The sequence below is a fragment of the Microtus oregoni genome, unplaced genomic scaffold (assembly GCF_018167655.1).
Source record: "Microtus oregoni isolate MIOR12 unplaced genomic scaffold, Mior012 000050F_ref0000143, whole genome shotgun sequence".
Taxonomy (NCBI): Eukaryota; Metazoa; Chordata; class Mammalia; order Rodentia; family Cricetidae; genus Microtus; species Microtus oregoni.
Window position 1 is genome coordinate 375302 of NW_024543256.1, and position 23771 is coordinate 399072.

At 48.9% G+C, this 23771-nt stretch overlaps 1 pseudogene; it reads left to right on the forward strand.

The window, feature by feature from the left end:
• The window catches only part of LOC121437154, a 51611-nt pseudogene extending 30799 nt beyond the window's left edge, over positions 1 to 20812 (forward strand).
• Positions 20813 to 23771: the final 2959 nt, after the last annotated feature.

The window sequence follows — 23771 nt, forward strand, 5'->3', positions numbered from 1 at the left end:
GAGAGCTCTTCTTCGACATCGACAGTGGAAGGAATGCACCCCTGCACTCGCCCCCCTCCGAGCACTATACCATCATTTTCAACACCTTTGTCATGATGCAGCTTTTCAATGAGATCAATGCTCGCAAGATCCATGGTGAGAGGAATGTCTTTGATGGTATCTTCAGCAACCCCATCTTCTGCACCATTGTCCTGGGCACCTTTGGAATTCAGGTAGGACATGAAGGTGTAGGGGCACTGACATTGGCCTTCTTGTACCCAAATCTTTTCCACATTCTAGAGCAGATGTTTTGCGTCTTCCAAGCATTGCTGAGCTCAGTTTTTCATCTAACCTACTAGCTTCCAGGGGGCTATGGGTAGCCTTTATCCCCTATCCTTCTCACATGGTTTCCAGAACCCTTCTTCCCTAACTCTCTCTTGGTCAACCATGTTAATTTCTAGCACCTAACTCCTTGGTGTTCTAGAACAATAGAGATTCTTTAGGAAAAGCTTGTTGTGCACATGGTTGATATGTTAAACTTTGGCTCCCACAACACTGTGGTCAGGGTGGCAAGCTCAGCTCCCCAGGAGGGGCTAAATGCTCTAAAGTATAGTGTCTTCAAACAAAACATCATTTATAGTTAAGTCCCACAAATCAGAAAATGGCTGTCATAGAAATGTAGCTCACTGTTCACAGATCCCAAGAAGAGGGGCATGTCATACATTGGTGGCCACCTCTAAATGCCAGTAAGGAACCACTGAGAGGGGAATTTTACTGTGGTTTCCCAGGACCAAATGAATAAGGGGATCAACAGACTTCATCTTGGCTAGCATGAAATCATTTCAGCCCACCATGGGGTATAGACTGGCCCCGCTTGCCTGGAAAATGGCTCTGAGCAAGGTTGGGTAATATGCTATGGATTGCTTGGTTAGCATTTAAGATATTGTCCTGGGTGTAAGACTTCTTCTAAAGTAGACAACAAGGAAGTCAGGAGGCCGAAGCAGGGTGACCCTTAAACTATAGGGCCATGCAGAGCAGGCAAATGTGAAAATAGCCTTGATGAAGCGGGAAAGATGGTGCAGACAGCTGAGTCTCACCTGGAGGCTGGAGGCAGCAGAGGGTAGGTGGGAGTGGGTGACAGCATGTGAAGCTACACAATGACACATCCTGGTACCAAAAGGCAGTACATGCCAGTAAACATTTGTCTATGGTCAAAGTGGTCTGGCTCCCAGGAGACAAAGTCAGTCTGGAGGGCAAGGTTTGTAGAGGGCTAGACAGGACGCAGAGAAGTCAGGAGCCATCCTGGTAATAAACTGCTCCTCCTCCCACCACTCTCCATTCCTTCCCCCAGATTGTCATCGTCCAGTTTGGTGGGAAGCCCTTCAGCTGTTCACCACTGTCCACAGAACAGTGGCTCTGGTGCCTATTTGTTGGTGTTGGGGAGCTGGTCTGGGGACAGGTGAGTGTCTGCCTCGTCAACTTTCTCACCAATACCTTCATTCCGGTGGCTTCTGTTCATGGCCCTCGGAGTGGATAAGACACCAGGCATCCTGTTCCACCTACGCCTCTCACTATCCCTACTCCCTGCCCCACAGTCTTGGAGCCTGTGGCCCGGAACTTGTGTGGTGTGTGCTCAGGCTCAGGCCTATGACATACTATAGCCTGGGGGTAAGGTCACAAGTGACAACCTCAGGAATGAGAACATAGAGCAGATAAGTCACACACTGTCCTAGGAAATCATCTAGTTTCCTTCCCCATAGTATAAGCGAAAAATTGCCCCCTCAACCTGGATATTTGGGGAACTGCAAGTGAATCTGGGTGTAGAGCACTTGTTTAGCTGTCATAAAGTCCTGGGGACCATCCCCAGCAGTGCAAAAAAACAAGATGGAAAGAGAGCCAGCCTGTGGAGCTTGGGATGTCCCAATAGATTTGAAATTAAACAATGCCCTGCTATGACATCTATGGGACAAAGACAGCTTGAGAAAAAGGAAGTGTTTGGGCTTCATGGAAAGTGGCAGGACAGCACCTGTGGACCTGAAAGTCGCAGCTGCCCCAAAGGAGCAGTTGTAGTACCCAGTGATGAAATCAGGAAATAAAATTTTAAGTGTCGGCAGCCAGTACAGTCTTAGGCACCAAGCCAGCTCCCTCCATGGTACACTGAAGCATTTTGTTCAGAGTTCGGGAACACTAGTTTGGGAAGCCACATCAGGATCTGCTTCACTTTGGGCCTTGGTCAGCTCAGGCTGCCGCAGCAGACTACCAGAGACAGGCAGGTTACACGAAGGCATGTATTTTCTCACAGCTCCAGAAGCTTGAAGTCTAAGATCAAGGGCAGCAAATTCAGTATCTGATAGGGGTTCCTTCCTGGCTTCTGGTTAGCTACTTTCTCACTATGGGTTCCTAGAAAGTTCTCTGGTATCTCCTCTTATAATGGCACAAATCTGGTGGGATCAAGGCTTCAACCAAATGACTTTATTTACCCTCTATTATCTGCCTCCTCCAAATATTTCCAAATTGATGGTTAGGGCTTACGACTAGGGGATAAGGAGGTACCACTTAGGTTTATAACACTATGAATTTTGTTTCTTTATCCTCTTGGTATGTCCTCTACCAAGCTGGCCGCAGAGGCCACTTCGACTATGGCAGTTGCTGGCCTCTGACATTAATCATGAGAGACCACTTAGTTTTTCCATCTCATTTTCAAGAAATCTCTTCCTTTCCATCAGTGCACCTCCTTCCTGTTAGGCTTCTGCTGGAGAGCCCAATGGAGTCCCTTCATGCTCTGCAGTCTAGACTCCATATACTCCACTCTGCCCTATCTATGCCAGCCTCTAGTTAACCTTTGAACTCCCTGACGCAATAGCCACTGCAGTTCTTCTGGGGTGCGTGCTGCCTGCCTGTAGCTCAGAGTATTTTTAATTATAAAAATAATGCACATTCAAAGTGACAAAACTTGGAAAAAAGGAATCTCTATAAAGAACCTTAAAGCCACTCCTCTCATGCTGACAGGAACCTAAGAGGGACAGAATGACCTGCCATCCTCCACCCAGACAGTTGAAAGGCACATCCCAGCCTTTCCTTCTTGTCACCTTTTCCTCCCTAAAAGGGTGATGTGGGATTTCCCTCTGTATGTTGTGATTACCATTGATTAATAAAGAAAACTGCTTTGGACCTATAGCAAGGCAGAACTTAATTAGGCATGGAAAGCTAGGCTGAATGCTGGGAGAAAGGAGGTGGGGTCAGAGAAAAGCCACATAGCCCAGCTGGAGCCAGACAGAATTTTACCCAGTAAGCCACAGCCATGTGGCGATACACAGATTAATGGAAATGGGTTAAATTAAGATGTAAGAGTTAGCCAATAAGAGGCTAGAGCTAATGGGCCAAGCAGTGATTTAATTAATACGGTTTCTGTGTGATTATTTCAGGGCTAAGTGGCCGAGAACTAATTAGTGGCCTCCTCCAACAAAAGCCCCTGATCACAAGCCCTTTTCTAAGTACTTCTTTCTCCGGGAAATGCCAGGAATAAGCTTCCATGGAGCTCAGTCTCAGAGAACATGGCAGCCAGCTTTTCTTTCAGTAACCATGAAGGCCAGCAATGTGGAGTGTTATCAGCTAGGAAGCTCACCTGAGTCCCGGTGTGCAGTTTCTCTTTGAGGTCAATCACATGTGTAGAGTGGGTATTATACTGTACTGAGATGGCTGGCCGCAGTATCCACACCCTCTGTGCCCCATAAGAAATGTATACACTAGCAGGTGTCCCAAAGCCCCCAAATGAGCCCATTCTTCTCAGGAAGCATGCCCCAGGCACTTCAAGATCCTTCCCAGAAGTGGTCAGAGGCCAGCACTGTCTTCCTCACATGGTACTCTATACATTGGCCTCTCTGCTCCATGGTCCTGGATGAGACTCAGTAGATTAGGAGTCTTCTACAAGAAAGCGGCAATTTAGGGTCTACTAGGCCCCAAGTGGGCTTTATCTCTGAGAGGTGGGGCCTCTGGTTTATTCCTGGTCATGGAAGAGCCTGCTCTCATGGCCACCTCTGTTTGCTGCCCTTTGACTCTGGCTTTCCCAGGTCATTGCCACCATCCCCACCAGCCAGCTCAAGTGCCTGAAGGAAGCAGGGCATGGGCCTGGGAAGGACGAGATGACTGATGAGGAGCTGGCCGAGGGGGAGGAGGAAATCGACCATGCTGAGCGAGAGCTCCACAGGGGCCAGATCCTCTGGTTTCGGGGCCTCAACCGGATCCAGACACAGGTAAGCTGCTGTTCCACGTGACTCCTATTTTGCTGCCTTAAAAAGCAGGCAAGAAGCAGAAACTGGGCATACAGAATCCCAAAGCCAGCAGGGAACTCCCTGGATCTGGCCCCCAAGTATGCAGAGGCAGTGGCTAGTTCCCCTTCTACCACACAGAGGTGCCCACCACTGGCTGGCCATTTAGCTCACGTCTCCCTGACACGTCCCTCAGTGCCCAGGTAGCTTCTCTCCTAGATGGGTACAAACATGTGCTCAGGGCTCTCTCCGAGGCACAAACCAGCACTGTCTGCTTTCCTTGACAGGGCTACTTAGGCAAGTTGCATTTGAGTATGGGAGAAAAGACTCCATTTCAAGGAGTCTTCGACTAGTTCTCTGATCACCAAAGTCTTCTGTAATCACTGTGCAAAAGCCTTTCTAGGAAGTGGACTCTGCCACCAAGCTAGTTCAAATCTCAATAGGCTAGGCTAGTCAAGGCTAAAGCCATCAGCTACAGTTCCCAAAAACATCAGACTGCCAACAAAAGGCAGTAGTTAAGGCTTTTTAAAAAAAAAATCTCACGTGCCAGGCTACCCTGATCTCTGCCACCAATTCCTTTTTGGCCAGCTTTCTTACTAGAAGGTTCCATACTTGCTGCCTATTTCCATCTTCCCCTCACACTCTGTCATGATTGCACTGCCCACCACTCCCACTATGGCTGACACCACTGTCTGCAAGGCCTTCTTCCACTCCATGCTTTCCAGTTGCCCTCTGGAAGTGTTGCTGGCCCTGCTCATCCTGACAGCTTGCTGTTCCTTCTGAATTTCCATCTCCTCTCTGTCTTTATATTCCTGGTATCTCCACCTCCCACTCCAACCCTGATCTCTCATGCTGAAAAGCCCTGGGAGAACCTGCTAGGGAACTAGCTAAGGCCAAACATTGCACCAGGCCAGCAGGCCTCCTCACACTGCAGCCTCCGGGACTGACCTGGAGGCGATTCCCCATGGCCTACCTGGTATCCTCTAAATTACCGTGGCACTGTTACTCATTGCCTGTTCCCATCCAAGGCCTTGGCTACCGTCTCTCTGATGCCAGTCTCACTACCTTGGCTGTAGGCACAATCACTTTTCCTCTCTGGGAACTTATTGGCTAAGGCAGAATCAGCTGGGTAGATTCTCCTTGAATCTGTCTGACAACTTACGCACTGGGACAGGACATGATTCCACACCCCTCCCCATGTATTCTTTCAGCTGCCTTGACACACGTGGCCCAGAACAGGCTATCCTCTGGACTCTAAGGTACACACAGCTACTCCAGCACCCCTAGTGATCTAATGGTGTCCATCCTGAGAGTGCCTCCTCTTTTCCCTTCTAGGCTCTGTGGGTATACCTGCCACTGGCAAGGCACCAGGGTCATTCCTTGCCTTCCATCTGTCTTTGTTTATGCCTGCCCCTCTGCCACCACCATGGGGCCTATGGAGCTTATCTCCATTATCCCCAGGATGAAGTTTCAGCTTCTGACTGTAGTCTTCAAGCTCTAGCTTCTTGGCATCACCGCACTCCTCCCCTACATATCCCGATGACTCTGTGCTGCTTTTCCAGATGTGCACCCTGCCCACCCACACTGCTGTGCCTCCCTGCTTGCTGCCGTGTACCCTTAGGGCTCTTTTTCCATGCTATAAAAGCCTACTTAAAGGTTGCCAAGTCTATGCTTTCTTCTCCCATACTACCCCCCTACCTCTATGGGCCATCTGTGTGACTGAGGCCAGCACACTGAATCTGAGAATACCAGAATTCTGTGGGGGAACTACTTAGAGAACAGGATCCTTTAAGACTGGGCGAAGTGGTACCAAAGAAGTCCAAGTTGAAGGCATTCCTCAAGGACCAAGCATCCCAAGAACCTACTCCAGTGTGTCCAGGTTCATATCTGAGCCATGTTACCCTAGCTATGATTCAGATGGATCCTGGTAAAATGGGAACCACCATTAGATCCCTAGCCCAAGCCTCCTCTCCCCACGGGGTGAGACAGTGCTTTCAATACAGTGCCCAGGACAAGCATGGCTGCAACCTAAGTAGCTTTGACTTGTTTCCTGTAATAAATGTTTACTCACTAGCATGAATGTATAGCAAATGTCAGAAAACAGCCCTCATATCTTCCCAATGTGCATGTGGCCACCTAACTGTGCCTTCCAGGAGACTGTGACTGTGACCACCCCCAGTAACCCATCCTTTTCTGATTCAGGGCAGATCTTATCTGCCATGCTCCAGTTCTGATGCAAAGCACAGAAATAGAGTACAGCAGTGACCCAACTCCACATCAGCCTCTTTTATTTCTGTTATGTAATTCCAGATAGAGTTAGCATCTCTATCTGCTTAAGCAGCCCTACCCCAACCTAGAGTGTCAATGGTAGCCTGGCCACCAATCTATGTAGTATCTTTGTGTGTCTGTAAACTTCTGGGCCTGCCACTGCTGCCCATCCACTTGGAGTCTTGGTGTTCCATGTCATTCTAACTGTTCCATGCCCATGTAGATGCAAGCAAGCAAGGAGATGGGACCCCAGGGAAAGAGAGAGTGGTACAAAATCAGCCAATGAGCGCCAAGGCTGGTACCAGTTCCTCAAGCACACTTCTTGGCCCTCAGTAAAGCCACACTGATTCCCCCATGGGATCTCAACTTCCATGGCTTTTCCAAGTGGGGCTTTATCATTTCAGATTCGTCATGACTCTCAAGAATACTGAACCGGTCACTTTAGCTCAACTTGTTCTATTTGATTCGGAAAACCCGCTTTAAAAAAAAATTAACTAAAGCCTCTGGAAGGCTTTTCAGGTTGTATGTGTTTCCTAGGCAACTGGCCCCAGATTTCTGGATCTTGTGAACCACAAAATTGCTCCCCGGATTTCGGAGGCCTGCACACCATTTTCTGTTGCAAAGTAACTTGATGCCCGCTCTCATGCGTGTTCTATACTAATGTATCCATGCACCAGATGCTAGGGTGCTGCTCCACAATAAAAGAGAGTGCCTCAAACCTGGATCATGTAGCTTTTTGGATGTTCATGACGTGGTCTGTCTTTTTTTGCATTCCATTACAAATTGATGAGATTCTTTACCAATGGCTGAGCCCTTGTTCCTGGCCAGCTCTGGGGCCTCTGGTAGGGGGAGGGTGGTGACGGTGATGCTTTCATAGATATGGTTATCCTGCGGGGACATCACAGAAGATATCATGGAGACTGATGCCAAACTGAGGCAGCAAAGGCAGCTTTCCCATCCCTTGTCTTTTCCATCGCCTAGAAACCATGCAGTCCAAAGAAGCAACGCCACAGCCCAGAGTCTGCAACACCACCACATCCACACATCTTCCTTACATGAAATACCCAACCACGTGTACAACATATTCCTCACAGATGCACTCACGGCCTCAAAGCCTGCCTTCTCTCGAGGAAAGGAGTGAGGAAGTGGGTCATACTGGGTGAAAAGCAGCCCTGGGCAGGTTAAATGGAAGGATGGCAAGTCTTTCCTCAGGGGGGCTGAGGTTGAAAGACATTTTGTTTGGAGGAAGGAGTCAACAGTGAAACTGCTTCTTTTGGAGAAGCCCTGTCAGAAAGTCAGAGGAGACTGGAGGCCAGGGAGTTCCCACTGCAGGGCTTGGGATGCCAGACCGTAACAGGTCTTTGGAGTCCAGAAATGCATGTTGGCTTGTCTGCTCGTTTTATTCAATGAACTGCATGATACTTTCCAGAAGTTAGATCCACCATCAAAGCTTCTCTCCACACTGAGGCCGTTCTCCAGGAGAAGGCTGCCAGTGTGCCTTGCCTCTGGCCTCCCTGAGTCTAGGCATGTGGTCTCCCAGTGTCACAACTGGATATGGTGGCTCAGCTACAGTTCCTTCAGACCCTACTTCCTATATTTGTCACAGCATCGTAGTCAAAGACAGAGTCAGAAAATCCAAAGACAATGAGTCAGGAGGCTTCTAGCAGGATTTATTTACAGCGCTCTCCTATGGGTCTCATCTTCCCCTTCGTCTTCTAGAAAGCGCAAAGGGTTGTCCCCCAGTCCTCCAAGCCTCCATGCATGGGGGCTGTAGGAAAATTTCTGACAAAACAAAGCCTCTGATCTTGGAAGCCCCTCTTCTACCTAAGTCTATATTCTGCTGAAATCCGAGTGATTATCAACTCCCCGCCACAGTGGAGCAGGACAGAACAAGAGACCCTCTGCTAAGAGGACCATGAACAAGGGCAGTGATTTCCCAGGGATCCAGGCAAGAGCCTCCAGCCCACAAACTGCTGGAGAATGCTTCCACCTTCTAATAAGAGCATGTCATATCCCTCAGGTGTGTTGGGGCGGAAAAAAGTGTTGAGAACTACCGAAGTAGGATAAGGAAGTGTTGCCAGACACAGGTACTTATTGACGAGTGGCTCTCGATGAGCGAGCGTATCGTGAACGCAAGTGACTACCTACAAAATGTTTGCAGTGTGCTTCCACCGGTGACCTTTCCTTCCCACACTCCTGACCACTAACCATTTGCCCAGCAAAACCCTCTCTCAGTCATGGCTTTGTCAAAAGCATTGGCAGCTTCCAGGAATGGGGCTGACCTAGCTGAGGCTTTGCTGGCCCCATATGTCCCCCATGTGGCCCCTGCCCTCACCCAGCCCCACCCTGTGTGGTAGCCTGGACCTCCATGCAAGCCAACTTTTATCTCATTTTCTCTCCCACAGATGGAGGTAGTGAGTACCTTCAAGAGAAGCGGGTCATTTCAGGGTGCTGTGCGCCGGCGGTCTTCAGTCCTCAGCCAGCTCCATGACGTAACCAATCTTTCTACCCCTACTCACGTAACTCTCTCTGCCGCCAAGCCCACCAGCGCTGCTGGCAGTGAGTCTTGACTTCCCTTTTCTCTCATAAATGGCACCTGGGGGAAGATAAAGCATCCCTGACTCTTCCTTCTCTTTTCCAGTCTTGCATTTCTGCTCACCGTGGCTTTTCTGTTCCTTCTTTACTGCCCTGTCCAGTCCTTCCCGCCAGACGGTATCTCTCCAAAGCCATATTCTCTTTATGAAATGACCCCACAGCACTGCCGGGCCTTTCGTCCTTTGCTTTGTTTGGGTTTTGGTTTGCATTTAGTACCCCTGCTACCATTGGTTTTCTTTTCTTGGATTTGTCTGCATGTACCCATGGTTCTTCATGAACTCGGGCTTCTTCCAGTGGTTTCTGGTGTCAGGCTGGGGACTTGCTCCATGTTCTGGGGTGAGTGTCAGGAAAGCATGTGACCCATGGCTACCCTTCTGGGGTAGGTAAAAGCCCACAGTGTGGTATCATTTGCAGCAGAAGAATCCAGCCTATCTCCCTGGAGAAGAAAGTAACAATTTTCAGCATTCTCCTTGAGGTGGCTTCCAAAGGATGCCCCTGTCTCCAGTCCCCAGGTGGCTTAGTGGTGACTGAGAGTGCCTCTGTTGAGCAATTCGTGCCTGCCCTGAAGGCCCTGCCCTGAGTCAGGATCTGCTAGAGGAGCCCTGATAACAGGAGCTCAGAGGCCAGACAGGTGCTGTTTTGTATGTTCCCAGGCATCTTGCTCTTTCCAAACAGGCCTCAGTACTGGAGGATCTGAATCCAATCTTGTGCAATCCTCTCTACTCCTTCCTCAGAGAAGCCAGGGCATTTCAATGACAAGTTCCCACCTTGCAATTCACATTTTGAAGAGAACCCTGGGTTGACCTGACTAGATAGAAGCTTCCATAATTGCTCACATCTTTTTATAAAGACAAGGAAGAGGCCACTAAACTGCTGAACCTGTCACCCTACAGTGCCCCAGCAGGAGAGAATGCAGGCAACTACATGGAGGCGGGGTCACTCCTCGGAGGTTGTCTACTTTTGGTAACAAAGTCGGGAGGTTCCAAAAAGTGAACAGTAAACCTTCGAGTATGAGTCCAGGGCCCCTGCTGGGACGGTTTGATGCTAAGTCTTTCCTTTCCTTCCAGTGAGCCCCCTGCAGCTCCCACCAGACGGAAAGCCTTAACTACCTCACCTTTTTCCCATCACAGACTGTTCGGGTTCCTTTCTGCTTGGTTTCTTTCTGTTCTTTTCTTTTATTTATTTATTTATTTATTTATTTATTTATTTTAGGAACTGGTGAGAGGTCCCCAGTGGGAGGTATCCCTCCTCTTCCTTAAGCTCTTCTTTTGGGCTGCTCTGTCTTTTATAGAAAGGATAAGTGTCCCCCAGGAACAACACAGATGTATGTGCTCCACAACCACAGGCCACATGCACCTCCAGCTTGTACACCCCCTGGACTAGCCACCGCGGCCCCAGATATGGCCTGACACATGTCACTGTTGGTCTGGAAAGCAGCCAGTGCTCCTGGCATACCTCGATGGGACCAAGAAATATCTCAGGGCTACTTTAGATGCCAACAGGAGGCTCTCTACTAAATCAGTTAAGGACAGACTGGCCCATGGCCTTCCAGCACATGTTGGCCATGCCCACAAGAACCTCCTACACCAATGCCCAGGTGGGCAGCACTAGCTTTCTTCCTCTACACAATATGAAGAGTGGATGTAGGACACACATAGATCTGCTCAGCCCTTCTCTTCCTGCTGACTTCTTTCTTCACTTTCCACCTGTCTGCCTACCCACCTGTCTGTCTGTCTGTGCATCCATCTACCTGTCCACCTATTGCCTCAGGGGAAGAGCAGTTGGCAAGATTCTTCTATGTATGACACTCCAAGCCTCTTCCACAACTCTGGTCTTAGCCCTCACTGGAGCCAGTCAGCCTCGGAGGCCCTGCCTCACCTGTCTCTACTACCTAGGGTGAGGCCTACTGCCTCTTCAGCCCCCATTTCTCCTATTTCCTCCTTAAATGTGGTCTTTATTTTCTTCCTTGGCCCATAGTACCTTGCTTCTTTCCCTCCTTCCTTCCATGGTCATCTGTTACCCCCTTCCAGCCTTCTGATTCCACCAGTGCCTGGTAAGCACAGCGGGAGAGACACTCCCCTCCTGCTGATCATGAGCCATTCCAGGGAAACCTAAGCAGAGGTGAGAGCTCAGTGGCAGGGTCTTCTAAGGAGGGAGCTGGCAACTCCAAACAGGACATGGTTTGCTTCTGGAAGCCACTGGTTCAAATTTATAGTTGCCCCACATCAGTTCCAGCTAGAGCTCAGAGCCTCACTTCTGAATTCTGAGGGCTTTCACAAATCCCGCACCCAACACCCTCACAAACTAGGAGAGGACCTCACAAACTAGGAGAGGACCCTACTCAGGACCCCAGAGGCAGGCAGGCCTGGCAGAGTGGCCACTAGCTCACCTTCCCCCTTTCCTTGGAACTCTTCAGAGGACCAAATCTGCTTGAAAGTAAAGCAGGGTAAAGGTCATGATGGAGCTCCCCTGAACAACGTGCAACATTGGGCAAGGTGTTTTGACCACAGCTGCCCCAGCTGTCCTGACTAGCCCTAGAATTTCCCCATATATGAGGAATTTTCTATCCTCTTTACTTGCTCTAGGCTGTATTGCCTTTCACCCCTCAGAGTCCAGAGGCCTGTGACTCTTGGGTACTGGATAAGCTTCCTGTTGAAAGGTATTCCCACTAAGAGCCTCGGGCTTTCTAGGGATAAAGCCACTCATCGTGTGCGCTGGGGCCAATTCAAGAGTGGCCAGATGGAGAAGTGACCAGAATCCTTTGGACTCAATATGCTCTTCTCATCTTTTCTAATGCCTCACTCTGTGTGTGTTCTCTCTCTCTCTGTCTCTGTCTGTCTGTCTCTCTGTCTGTCTCTCTCTGTCTCTGTCTGTCTCTCTCTGTCTCCCTCTGTGTCTGTCTCTCTGTCTGTCTGTCTGTCTGTCTGTCTTTCCCGCTGCTGCTTCTGGCCACAAGAGTCTCTCCACATTCCCACATTCCCCTTGTACAGTCTGAACTGGCCATGACCTCCTCACTCCTAACTCCAGAATGGCCTGTGCAACTTCTACCCTACTCAGCTATTTTTCCTCCCTTGCCTGGCCTCAAGGCCGTCCCTATCACAGCCATTTCATTCATAACCCTCTGGGTCCAGGGCGTATTGTCTTCCCCCTCATGGCTGCTACCTCATTTCTTGTGACCTGGGCCATTATCTGGTCAGCCTGTCTGGGATGGTTCAGGAAACGATGAGGCTGTGAAATCCTGTTTGCTGTGGGTTTCCATCATGCCCCTTCTCACACCAGCCATACACTCACACACTAAGGCTGCAGAACTTCATTCTCCTAATGAATGTCAAGAACCTCAAAAGGGAAGTCAGAGAGGGGTTTATGCAGTCATCCAGCTTTGCTAGCAAGCAACAAAAACAAGGCGCTAAGTATCTCCCTTCTAATGGGAACAGAAGGAGCATGATCTTTGGAAATGCAAGCCTGGATCCTGGCATCACTGAAGCCTCTCTGTGGGCTCCAATGCCCAAGAGTTCTTTTGTGTCTCTTTCCCATGGGAACACAGAGACATACCTTTGACCCTCTTCTGCCAAATACCAAACTCTTTTCCCCATCAGCTCACCCTGGGGACCCTCTCATTCCAACCAGCAGCCAATTCCAGCCCATCCTTCGGGTAGCAGCACTGGGCCTCTATACTCGAATGTTTACTGTCTCAGTAGTTTGAGATAAGATACCTTCTGACGCAGGACAGCAAAGATTTGAGCACCATATCGCCAGAGGGGCTTCTTCCAGGTTCTGATGAAGAATTTGGAAACCGATAACAGCAGTTGCTTCATTTTAAATGGTTTTCGCAACATGGAAACCTTTCACCCATTGGGGGAAGGGAACTAAAACCAGCCAGGTAAGCCCCTGCAGCTTTGCTTTGACATAAACTTCCAGAGCCCAGGAAGGCATGCTTTTCACTCTCACACACCCAACAAGGAAGGAGCTGGCAAATCGTTTTAAGTTTGCATCATTTTCAAGAAATGAGTTAATGCTGAGCCAAATCACCCCACTTACGTTTTCTGGGAGAGTTTATTGGCATTTTTTGTAGCTATTTGAAAGTGTGCACACTGGATCCACACTAGGAAAGTTATCAATTAGTTCTCTAGTTGGGGTCCTGTCCTACTCTTTCTGGAAATAGAGGCTAAACCCCATGGAGAACAAGCTTCCAGGAAATTACTAAAGCACACGACAAAATGTAGCATGGACATAGGCCTGGCCCAGGAAATCGGGCTTCTGAGGCCCTGTAGGTAGGTGCTGTGAGGACTGCCGCATGGCCAGCAGCTGGGAGCTTGTGGAATTTCTTCTAGCCCCACCTTCTCTGTCCACCCATACTCCACTCTGCCACCATAGCTGCCCTTGGCTACTGAAAGGGCAAGGCAATAGGTAGGGCTTTCTCCTGTGTTTTCTGTGGCCTGACTATGTGTTTGGGCCAGGCTGCTGCTGTCAGGAGCCAGGCTAGTTCTCATGTCCTGGGCAGTTAGTGCAGAACAGTTAAAGGGACTTAAAAAACTAGCCAGTTTCTCCTCAGTTTCCACCCTTACTGGGCCAGAATGTCAGGGCACCTGACAGGTCCCTTTTCTCAAGGAGGTGTTGGACCAGTGGTTGTAAAGAGCAATGAAAGGTGAGGAATGAGCCAGACAGAAGAGTGTGGACCCCATGAGCCTTAGCAGCTGAGACCAAGCAGAAAACATGGGCAAGCCTCCTGGGGACCCTACAGCCTCTGGCAACAGTGGCCAGGTTGAAATTCTCTCTGGCCAAAAAATTGGAAAGAAGGGGGGGAAAGGTGTGCCAGGCATTTTCTACTGTTGCTTTTGCCATTAGGATTCAGGAGCCTTTGCTTTTTTTTTCCTCTCCGTTTTTTTTTTTCATTCTTTTTACTGGGATGAGCCTTCCCTCAAGTCCCTCACTCTTGCTCCATCCTACACCCACAGCCTACCCTCCACATGGAAACCCCAACACAGACACACATACACAGAGAGAGAGACATCACAGACATACACATACACACAAACATACACACACGCACACACGAAAGCTTAGGCACGAACATATGTAACCCAAGAGGGCTTGAAGATCCCATCCCTCAGAACATCCTCAATTCCTTCCCACTACAGCTTGTGAGCTGGGGCTTGGTCTGCAGCATCTCCACCAGGCTTATGCCAAGTTATCAGCCTTTACTCTGCATGCCCTGCTGTCTGGGCCACATAGAGAGGAGACACTGTGAGTCTCCTCTGGGCAGCAATTGGAGTGATCAGCAAAGGGAATGAATGTAGATAGCCATGGGCCTACTAGGAGAAGTGAGCAGACCACTCAGAGCATTAGGGGTGCTCTGCTAGGTTCTAGGTTACCCAGGATAGACACTGAATTTGGTATGGAGAGAGAAACGGCAGTTGTAGTGGGTCTGGGAGAAACTATGTTGGATCTAGAGTTTGGGAGTTGGCAGGTGTTGGGGTTGGGAACCTTAGGTGTTCTAGATAGCTTCAGCTAGCTGGCTACGGTCAAGTGGGTAGAGAGCTTTGGAGGGGTGATGCTATACCATAGGAGACAGAGGCAAGGATGGACCAGATATTCCATACCCTCTAACTATATGCTTAGCAGGAGCAGTTCATGGGATAGTGCGGCCACCATTGAACGCTACAGAAAAAGTAGCTAACCACTCTTAGGAGGAGTAGTTAGCTTCCACTATAGAGAAAACAGACGAGAAAATAGCTATTGTTACTGATTGGGTGCTGGAGGAACAGGGCAGAGCTTACTGAAAAGGTGGGGAGGGAGCCCTGAGGCTCACTGAGGAAGAATCTTTGTGGTAGATCACACAGACAATACCCTGTGAGAGGAACATGTCAGGAGCTAGAGATGAAATGAGAGAGCCCAAGGCAGGCCCTTGGTTGGGGTTACAGGTCTTCTTCTTTGGGAGATGCAGCTAGTAATTCCCTTGCATTGGAAACCATTGACTAGCTGCCATGTGAAGGAGAGACTGTGAGGTAACATAAGGGTAGCAAGGAGACTACATAAAAGTTCCTACAGCATCCAGCTTGAACCTGGTGTTGTGGCACTGGTGGTGATGTGTGTGTGAAGTGGGAGATTCTGGATGTCACTTGAAGGGAGGGAGTGGTGGGATTGTCAAGGGCTAAGAACATGTAAGGGAATGAGATAGGACTCAGACAGCCGCATTTGGAGCTGAGAGAGCAAACAGAAGCTGTTGGTAGGTAGGAGCACCCGGGCTGAAGGAAGCAGCTCCTGAATATTAGGGAAGGGTCTAGGGAAAAGTGGCTAAGAAGGAGTTCAGGGGAGGTGGAAGGAGCACCAAGTACTTCACTTGGTTAGGGATGGCATTACAAAAAAAAGTATCAAAAGTCTTCTTGGGATGGGTTTCACAAGTGGGGCAGCAGCTGAATGGGACTGTGGAAGTGGGGTGGGAACAAGTAAATCATGGTCAATAGGCTAGTGAGGACAGCACCTCAACCAGGTGCTGAGAAGAAATTGGAGACTCCCCTGCCAGACCAACTTGATTCCCTTGTTTCTCCCAGAAGCCTCAGTCATAGCCTAGGATTTATCTTTCCTAGAGACATCTTTTATGTAAAATTATCTTGTAGAGCTGGATCTAGTGGTACATGCCTGTCATTGCAGCACTGGGCAGTGCTGAACAGGAGATCCGGAGTTTGAAACCAGCCTGGTCTGTATGGTGAAACCCTGTCTCAAACAAACAAATAATGCCTTATCCTACAGGTAAATGGATTGTAAATTAAAGTTCAATGATTTCCACCCCCAGTCAGCACCCAGGCCAGTTCCATCACTTACAAGAATACTTGAAGTCGGGTAGGGAAATAACAGGGTCTGACTCAGTGCCCAGAAAGCCTGGAAGTATCATCTGGACATGGGACATTGCAGGCCACCATAGGGTCATCAGACCCTTAGCCAGAAGATGTGTGTCCGCCACAGAGGCAGGATGGAGGCCCTAGACAAACAAGGTCATCAATCTTCAGGCAGCACATGGAGGCTGTAGTGGAGGAGGAGGAGAACTCTGGTGAGATGTTTTGGGGTTGGTCCTATTGGACAAGCTGACAGTGAAGTGTTTAGAGAAGATGGGCCAGGAGCTGGCGAGGATGGGAGACTGAGAGTTCCAGTGTTAGAGAACAGCGACACCTGGGAGCAGTGGGAGTGGGCTAGGAAACGGGGCCTGGCTAGATGTGGTACTCAAAGCATTGATGGCATCTAGGTGGTCTGATGTGCCTTGAGGGTGTTGAAGGTCCCGGGAAAGAGTAGAGGTAGAGGATCTTTGGGAGTAGCGCCCTGAGAAACCCAGGCATGAGGCTGAAGAGAGGCCAGGGCAGTCTGTGAGCTGGGGCATATCATGGGCTCAACCCAGCCTTGGCTGCAGGTTAGCCAGAGACACCAAACTCTGGGTCTGAAAGAAGAAATCCCAAGGTCTTGGAGATACCTTCAGGCACCTGGCACAAGCCGTGCCTTCCAGAACAGGCCACTCTTCCGGGCAGTTGCTGCTTTGCCTGGACTACTCTCCCAGGAGGTACCTGTGCCCTGCAGCCTTTAGCTGAGAATACTCCCAGTCATAAGATCAACAGCAAACCAGTTTGTTCTAGCCCTAGATTTCAATGCAGGGAAGAAAGGAGCTGGAGAAAAAGCTGACTCACTCTCAAATGTTGCCCTCAAGATGACTCAAAACAGTGGAGTGGGTGGCCCTCTGTATGCATGTGATCCCCAGGTGTTGGTACATTGGGCACTCTGTGCCTGGATCTGGCAGCAGGAGGAAGGCAGAGCAGCAGTAGCTGCAAGAGGCAAGGACAGCATACGAGGGTTGCCTTGTGGCCAGGGCTTCTCTCTTCAGGGAAAGACTTTGGAGCTGAGCCAGGTACAGTTGAGACCCATGAATAGGCCTGGTCATGTGAAGTCCAGTTGAGGAGAAAGTTATGGCCAGTCACCTGGGCATTGCTGGAAGACTTAACAGAGTCAAGGGCAACAATGTGAAGCTCATTCTCTCTTTTGTGGCATAATGGTATGGCTGACAGCTAGAGTTAGGTGACGTCCCCCACACCAACATTCCAGTCTTGCCCTAGAAAAGCTAATTAATGAAGCAACACTGGCATTAGATACAAAAGGTGAATTATTTTTTCCTCATTAAAATTGGTGATGGCTTTCCATTTCTATGTTAACCCTATATAAGCAACCAGTCTGAAAATAGTGGCCTGAGGTACGGCTATCCATCCACAGTCTGACAGAAAAAAATCCTAACTGGACCTCAAATGTGCATTTAGAAAACCCCAGTTCTCTAGAGCCTTTGGCTCACTTCTTTGCATTCCATAAACTGTGAGGTTTGCCTCATTTAAAGTGATTTAGTAGCACTGCGCTTGACCTGGTTGAATTTTCAGGCCTACAGTCCTGACTGGAGGCCTGAAAGGGACTCATTGTAGCCCAGATGATTCATTGTCAACTGTTCCTATAAAGGACCAACAAGTAAACATATTTAGCTTTTCAGGCCAGGTCTCTGTTACAACTGCACAACCCTGCCCTTGTAGTGTGAAAGCAGCCACAGACGGGATGCAGATGAATGGGCATGGCAGCTCGCCAATAAACTTTATTTACAAAACCAGAAGAGGTCCAGGGTTCGTTTACCTTTTGGCCAGAGTTTACAGATACGTTACCTAAACCATGGAAACCAAATCCTAGCTCCTTGGAATGCCGTAGAATGTCTCACACAGGGAGAGAATGACTGAAGCTGGGGAGCACAGTTCTCCTCCTGGGGAACCCACAGTCCTTCCACTGGCCTCTACACTACCTGGAGGCCAGCAGGGCTGGCTTTGTCGTTGCAGTGGGACCAGCTGATGTGGGCGGCAGTGCTGGCACTGGCTTGTGTGAGGTCTAGCAGAGGGCTATTCATTGGCCTCTGGTTCTAGAAGCAGGAAGGAGCCCAGCATCTGGGGCCAGGGAAACATCAGAGAGGCAGCTGTTCTGTGGCTTGAAAGGATGAGACTGGAGTCAGTGTGTGAGTGGCCATGGAAAAGCCAGAGAAGGGAGAGGCTGATTCTCAGGCAAGTTCTAAAGCCTTGTCCTACAAGAGATGCAGGAGACTGGAGGGGATGCAAGCTTGGCTCCGAGCACATGGCCACAGTGGTGGGGAGGCCAAGTATTGTGGGAAGCACTTCCTTGCAGAGTGTAATGCTGATGTGAACTGAAAACAGCAGTGGGGTGGACGAGGAGCATTGGCAAGGCACAGGGCTGTCTGAACAGAAGCTCAGTGAGGAGAAAAAGGAGAGAGGTGGTTTGGGGGAAGAAGGGCCAGAAAGGTAGATCGCAAAAGGCTGCTGAAAGCACCAAGTATCTAATGAGACCCGATGAGACACATGTAACTAGGACCAAGAGGATAACTGATAGACCAAGACAGCTGCATAGGAACAGGCTTGGTACGTGCAAATTCAAGTGTGGCCATTTGTAGTCTTGGCCTCCAGGTAAGGGCCAGTGGACTCTAGGGCCCAGAGCTCTACCATATCCCTAGATAGCTTCCAGCACTGTACAGAGATATGAACAGGGAGGAAGAGTAACTGGGACAGTCCAGAGCTTTGGGACAAAGGAGAAGCAGAGGAAGCACAGCTGCTCAAATGAAAGAGGGCCAGGCAGAAACAATGTCAGGGAGACTTGAAAAGTTTTCAAAAATGGTAGTTCAAGTGTATGGTGTGCCCCTTAGGAAGGACTAAGATGAATGTGCAGAAGTGGCCACTGGCACACTCTTTGGAGAATCTCAGTATATTTGTCTTCTACCAAATTGGAGTTCAAATTGAGCAAAGACCTCAGGTGCCACCTAAGCCATTCCTGTTCTCAGGGCAAGGACCAGGAAGGTAGCATGCATCAGCCTATTGTTCCAGATATCTACCTATGTCAGAATGTTTTCAACACCAAGGCCCAGATCTGTAAACCCTTGCCACAGTCTAGCAAAGCAACTCCATTCCCTACAAGTTCCCCAGTGTGTGAACATTCATCATGCAATGTGCCAGCCTCTGATGTGGGCACAACTTTCCAGCATCAGCTACCCATTGACTGTCTCCTGTCCTTTCCTCTCCCTCCCTTCTCCTTCCCCTCTCCTCTCCTTTCTCTGCCCTTCCTCACCCTTTCCATCTCCCATGTGGGTTCTGCCCCTCCCCCTTGACTTCAGATCCGGGTGGTGAAAGCATTCCGTAGCTCACTTTATGAAGGCCTTGAGAAACCGGAATCCAAGAGCTGCATCCATAACTTCATGGCAACGCCCGAGTTTCTGATCAATGACTACACCCACAACATCCCGCTCATCGATGACACAGATGTGGATGAGAACGAAGAGCGCCTGAGGGCCCCGCCTCCCACACCCCCTAACCAGAACAACAACGCCATAGACAGCGGCATCTACCTGACCATGCATGCCACCAAGTCAGCTACCTCTTCAGCATTCTCTTCCAGGCCCGGGAGCCCACTCCACAGCATGGAGACGTCCCTCTAACCAGAACTTCTGTTATCACACATGTATACACACACATGCACACACATACATACATACACACAGTCACACATGGACACACATGTGCATGTACACACAGAGAGGGGAGTCGTGCACCTGCCAAAAAGAGAAAACATGCTAAAGAGGCTAAAGACTTTTCTTATGTGGTATTTGCAAGAAGCCAATTGCATTCAATAAGGGCACAACCCACTAGGCTTCTCACCAGACTTCCAGGAGGTGGAGGAAGAAGGAAAAAGGAGAAGAGGAAGTTCTTCACCCAACGTGAAGGAAAAAAAGGAGAGCATGAGACAAAATGCGCTTTCCACCTTTTTTTCTACTGATGCTTCTTTTTTTAACAAACACTAGTTCCGCCATGTTTTCAGCATTTGAGCTGTGCAGCGTGGTAGGGGCTAGCTGAGCTTGTTTGAAGCTTTGCTGCACCCATATTAAAAAAAAAAAAAAGTATACCAAAACCAAGGAGGTCATTGTGCAGACAGGCCACCGGAGGGAGCCACCTGCAAAGGTACCTTCTACTGCAAAGCACACTAGACCCATCTGCAGACCGCATGTGTGTGTGTCTATATGTATGTGTGTCTGTATGCATATACATATATATGGCAAATGCATATTTAAAGAATAAGGAACTATTTATCGGCATGATATTTCCATTCCTCTCACCAGGCCTTCTCCTTTTGAAGTTTCATTTTTTGGATGTAGCAAGGCTCTTTTCAGGGAATGAGACTGCAAGAACATCCTCTCGGTACTGGACTTCCCTCCCCAAGCCCCTGACCTGAGGATCTCCATGCCTGACCCTGCCAAGATTCCAGAGGAGGCAGTCTGGGGAGCGTTGTGCAAGACCTAGAGGCCTTGCACTTAGAACCTTTGCACTTTGAGACCTCTGCTTGTAGAGGAAAAAGACTTTTCAATGGCATTTTTTTAAAAAGAAAAATACCAAAGTATTGATGACAGTGGTCCCCTCCAGTACAAAGCAAATCAAGTTTTGGTTTTGGCTTCCTTCCACTTCATTTCCGACACCTTCGTTTTTGCTGGTGGCTTTCTTTGTCCAACTTTGAAAGCATGAAGAACCCTAGGAGTAAGGTGATAGAGCAGAGACAGACAGCAGGCCTAACCTCTACGGAGGCCACCTGAGAAAGAAGGGTCACCAAAATCAAGATGCCAACTGTGAGGACAGTCCAGGTTCATCTCTCTCATTCCTCTCGATTTGCACTTTGTGCTTTGGCAAATGGCAGGGACCACCTCTGCCAGGGCATGGGCGTGCTACCCACCAAAGCATGCTTCCAACCCCGGTCTTCTTGCCCATGGGGTAAATACAACCCAGAGGGCAACACTATAGAAACATGGCCTCTTGGAAAAATGGCCTCCATCACTGTTGCCGTTTTTTTTTTTTTCTGTCTGGGCCTATGGGGGCTGAGCACAGGGTTCGCAGGGCTTGGTCCCACCTAGGCAGGCAAGGCTAAAGCAAGGTCTGGGCTCCAGGAGCCTGCCCCATCACTGTAGTCCCCCACTGTGCCAAGCCTGCTTTCCTAGAAAGAGCGCCAGCCTGGGGGAAGAAGGCAGAGGAGAGGGGTCTAATGCCTGCTGCCCTGCAGGGAAACCCACGCTAATGAGTCTCTTCCTAGTGGTAACCTGCCCCTCCCTTGTGCTCTTCAGCCCTGAATCCGGACACCCACAATGACATCCTGCCCTTGAGGGTCCTTCACCTTGTGAACTCATGGCTTCCTGAACTTCTCAGGAAGATGTCTAGAATCTCACTCCACTCCCACACATGCCTGTCACTTGGGCCTGAGGTTTTGTGCCAGGAGACAGATGTAAGCTTAGAGATGGAGGGGTAAGGACAGGCACCCTCAGGAGCTGCATTTGCTCCACTCCCATCCCACGCCACCCCACAGAAAGCTTGTCTCAGCTCCTGGGCATCCACACAAAGTCAAATGAAAATGTGCTTTGTCCTCACTGGTCACACCAATGCCATGTCACCCTGAGCAGGAGTAGCCACATCTCGGGCAAAAGAATTTCAGTTACAAGAGAAACTCCACTTTAAAATGCCAGCTACAGATCACTTAAAGCCATCTCTTTTTTATAAAGGGCATATTGAGAATGTTTCCCATTTGTAAATTGTTCCCTGATGTCCTCGTTTAAACCACCACAACAAAAAGGCAACTTGGCTTGCTGAGGGTCTTTGTGTTCTTCAACAAGAAATCGAAATGTGGAGTATTGCGGTTGAAGTGGGTCAGCTGTGCCCAGCTATGCTCATGAGCTTCTTGCCATCCTCTGTTATAGACACACAGATAGAGCAAATGGCCACTATATATTTAAAAACCAACCCTCAATGCTGCTGTCTAAAGTTGCCTGATGTCAGTGTCGACTGTGTGATACCCAGGCTGCCTTTGTGCTGAGCTGTGGGGTTCATTCGTTCTGGGTCTTGTACAGTCTTCAGGCCGAAGAGACCTGTCTCACTGGAAGCTTCTCTTTATAAAGCATTATACTATATGGAATGGCTTAGTCAACTGTGTTCAGTTCATAAATATGTTTTACATTTTTATCTGCCTGTTATAAAAATGAACAAAATATCTTAATGAGAAAGACCACAGATGTATAATAAAGTCTGTAGTTGAATTTCTTAATTTAAAGAATAGACCAAAATTTCTGTGTATAAAAGAAAATGAAAGGCTCCTACAATCTTGGTCTGGGTCACATGTGTGATTTATTATTTGTCAACTTCCCATGTGGAACCAAACAAAAGGTACCTGTATGTCACTGAACCAAGGTGGGAGAAGCCACAGGCGTGGCCTCTCTTGTGGACTGCTGCCCTGCTGACTTCTATGGCAAGAAGGAACACTGGCTCTGTGGGCAAAAGGTGCCCCACCTGTGGCGCCTCCCACTGACTGATTTCACCAGGTAAAGCCTGCTGTGACTATCCAGGTCAGTGTCCTTGGATGGGTCAATGGGAGAATTCAGAACTTTTTTACCTTTCCAAACGTTAACTCCATGCCATTTCCCTCCAACTTTCCACTCCTCCTCCCCAGTCCCCTCTTCCTTTGTCTGTCAGCAATGCTTGGACTACTCCCATCTTTTAGGTATTGTGAATAATACTACTGTGAACCTGCGTGCACAAATTGCTCTTTGAGATCCTGGTTTCCTTTGGGAAGTAATATATACCCAGCCACAAGATTGTGGGATCTCATGGTAATTGTTTTTAGTGTGTGTATACATGTGCACAAGTGTGTGCATGTGTGTAAGGGTGTGAGTGGCCACAAATGTGCGTACATGCATGTATTTGTGTAAGGTGGAGACCAAAGGAGAATCTCCAGTGTCATTCCTCAGGTAGTGCTCATCCTGTTTTCTGTGATGGGATCTCTCGTTGGTCTAGAACTCACCAATTAGGCTAGTCTGGCTGGCCAACAAACCCCAGGGACCCTCCTGTCTCTACTTTCTTACTACTGGGATTATAAGCACCTAGATTTTTTTAAAACAAGGATTATGGAGAACAAACTCAGGTCCCCATTCTTGCAAGGCAAGATCTTTACCAACTGAGCCAGTTCATCAGCCCAACTTTAACTTTTGAAGGTCCCATCAGACTTTTTATCCAGCATCTGCGCACTTTACATCCTCATCACTAGCGTACCTGTGTTCTCATCATTGACTTCTTGTTTGTCCTAAAGCCTCAAAAGCAAAGCCCATTTCATATTTACTAACTCTTAGTGCCTCTCTCCTACCGTCTCCAGATCCCTCTGAATGCCTTTGTGTAGACATCCATGCTCTGTGGCACTCCCTTTGAGCCCATAAGAGCCCCCAGTTCTGTGGTTAGGCCTTGCAAATGAACACCATGGTCACAACACTATGAGTCCCTTCCACAGCACTCTGCACATTGTCCTCAGCTTATCTTCATGATATTTCTTTTATTTTCTTCAAGGTTTTTTTCTATTGATGTGGATAGATATGTGTATGTGCATGTGTGTGCAATGTCTGTGGGGGCCAGAAGAAGTCAGCAGATCCCCTGGAGCTGGAGTTAACAGGCAGTTGGGAACTTCAGTCTGGTTCTCTGGAGGAGCAACAAGTTCTCTCAACCACTGAACCATCTCTCGGGCCTACCTCATGGTATTTCTATTTATCTGGTGCACACAGTGTCCTTTTAGATT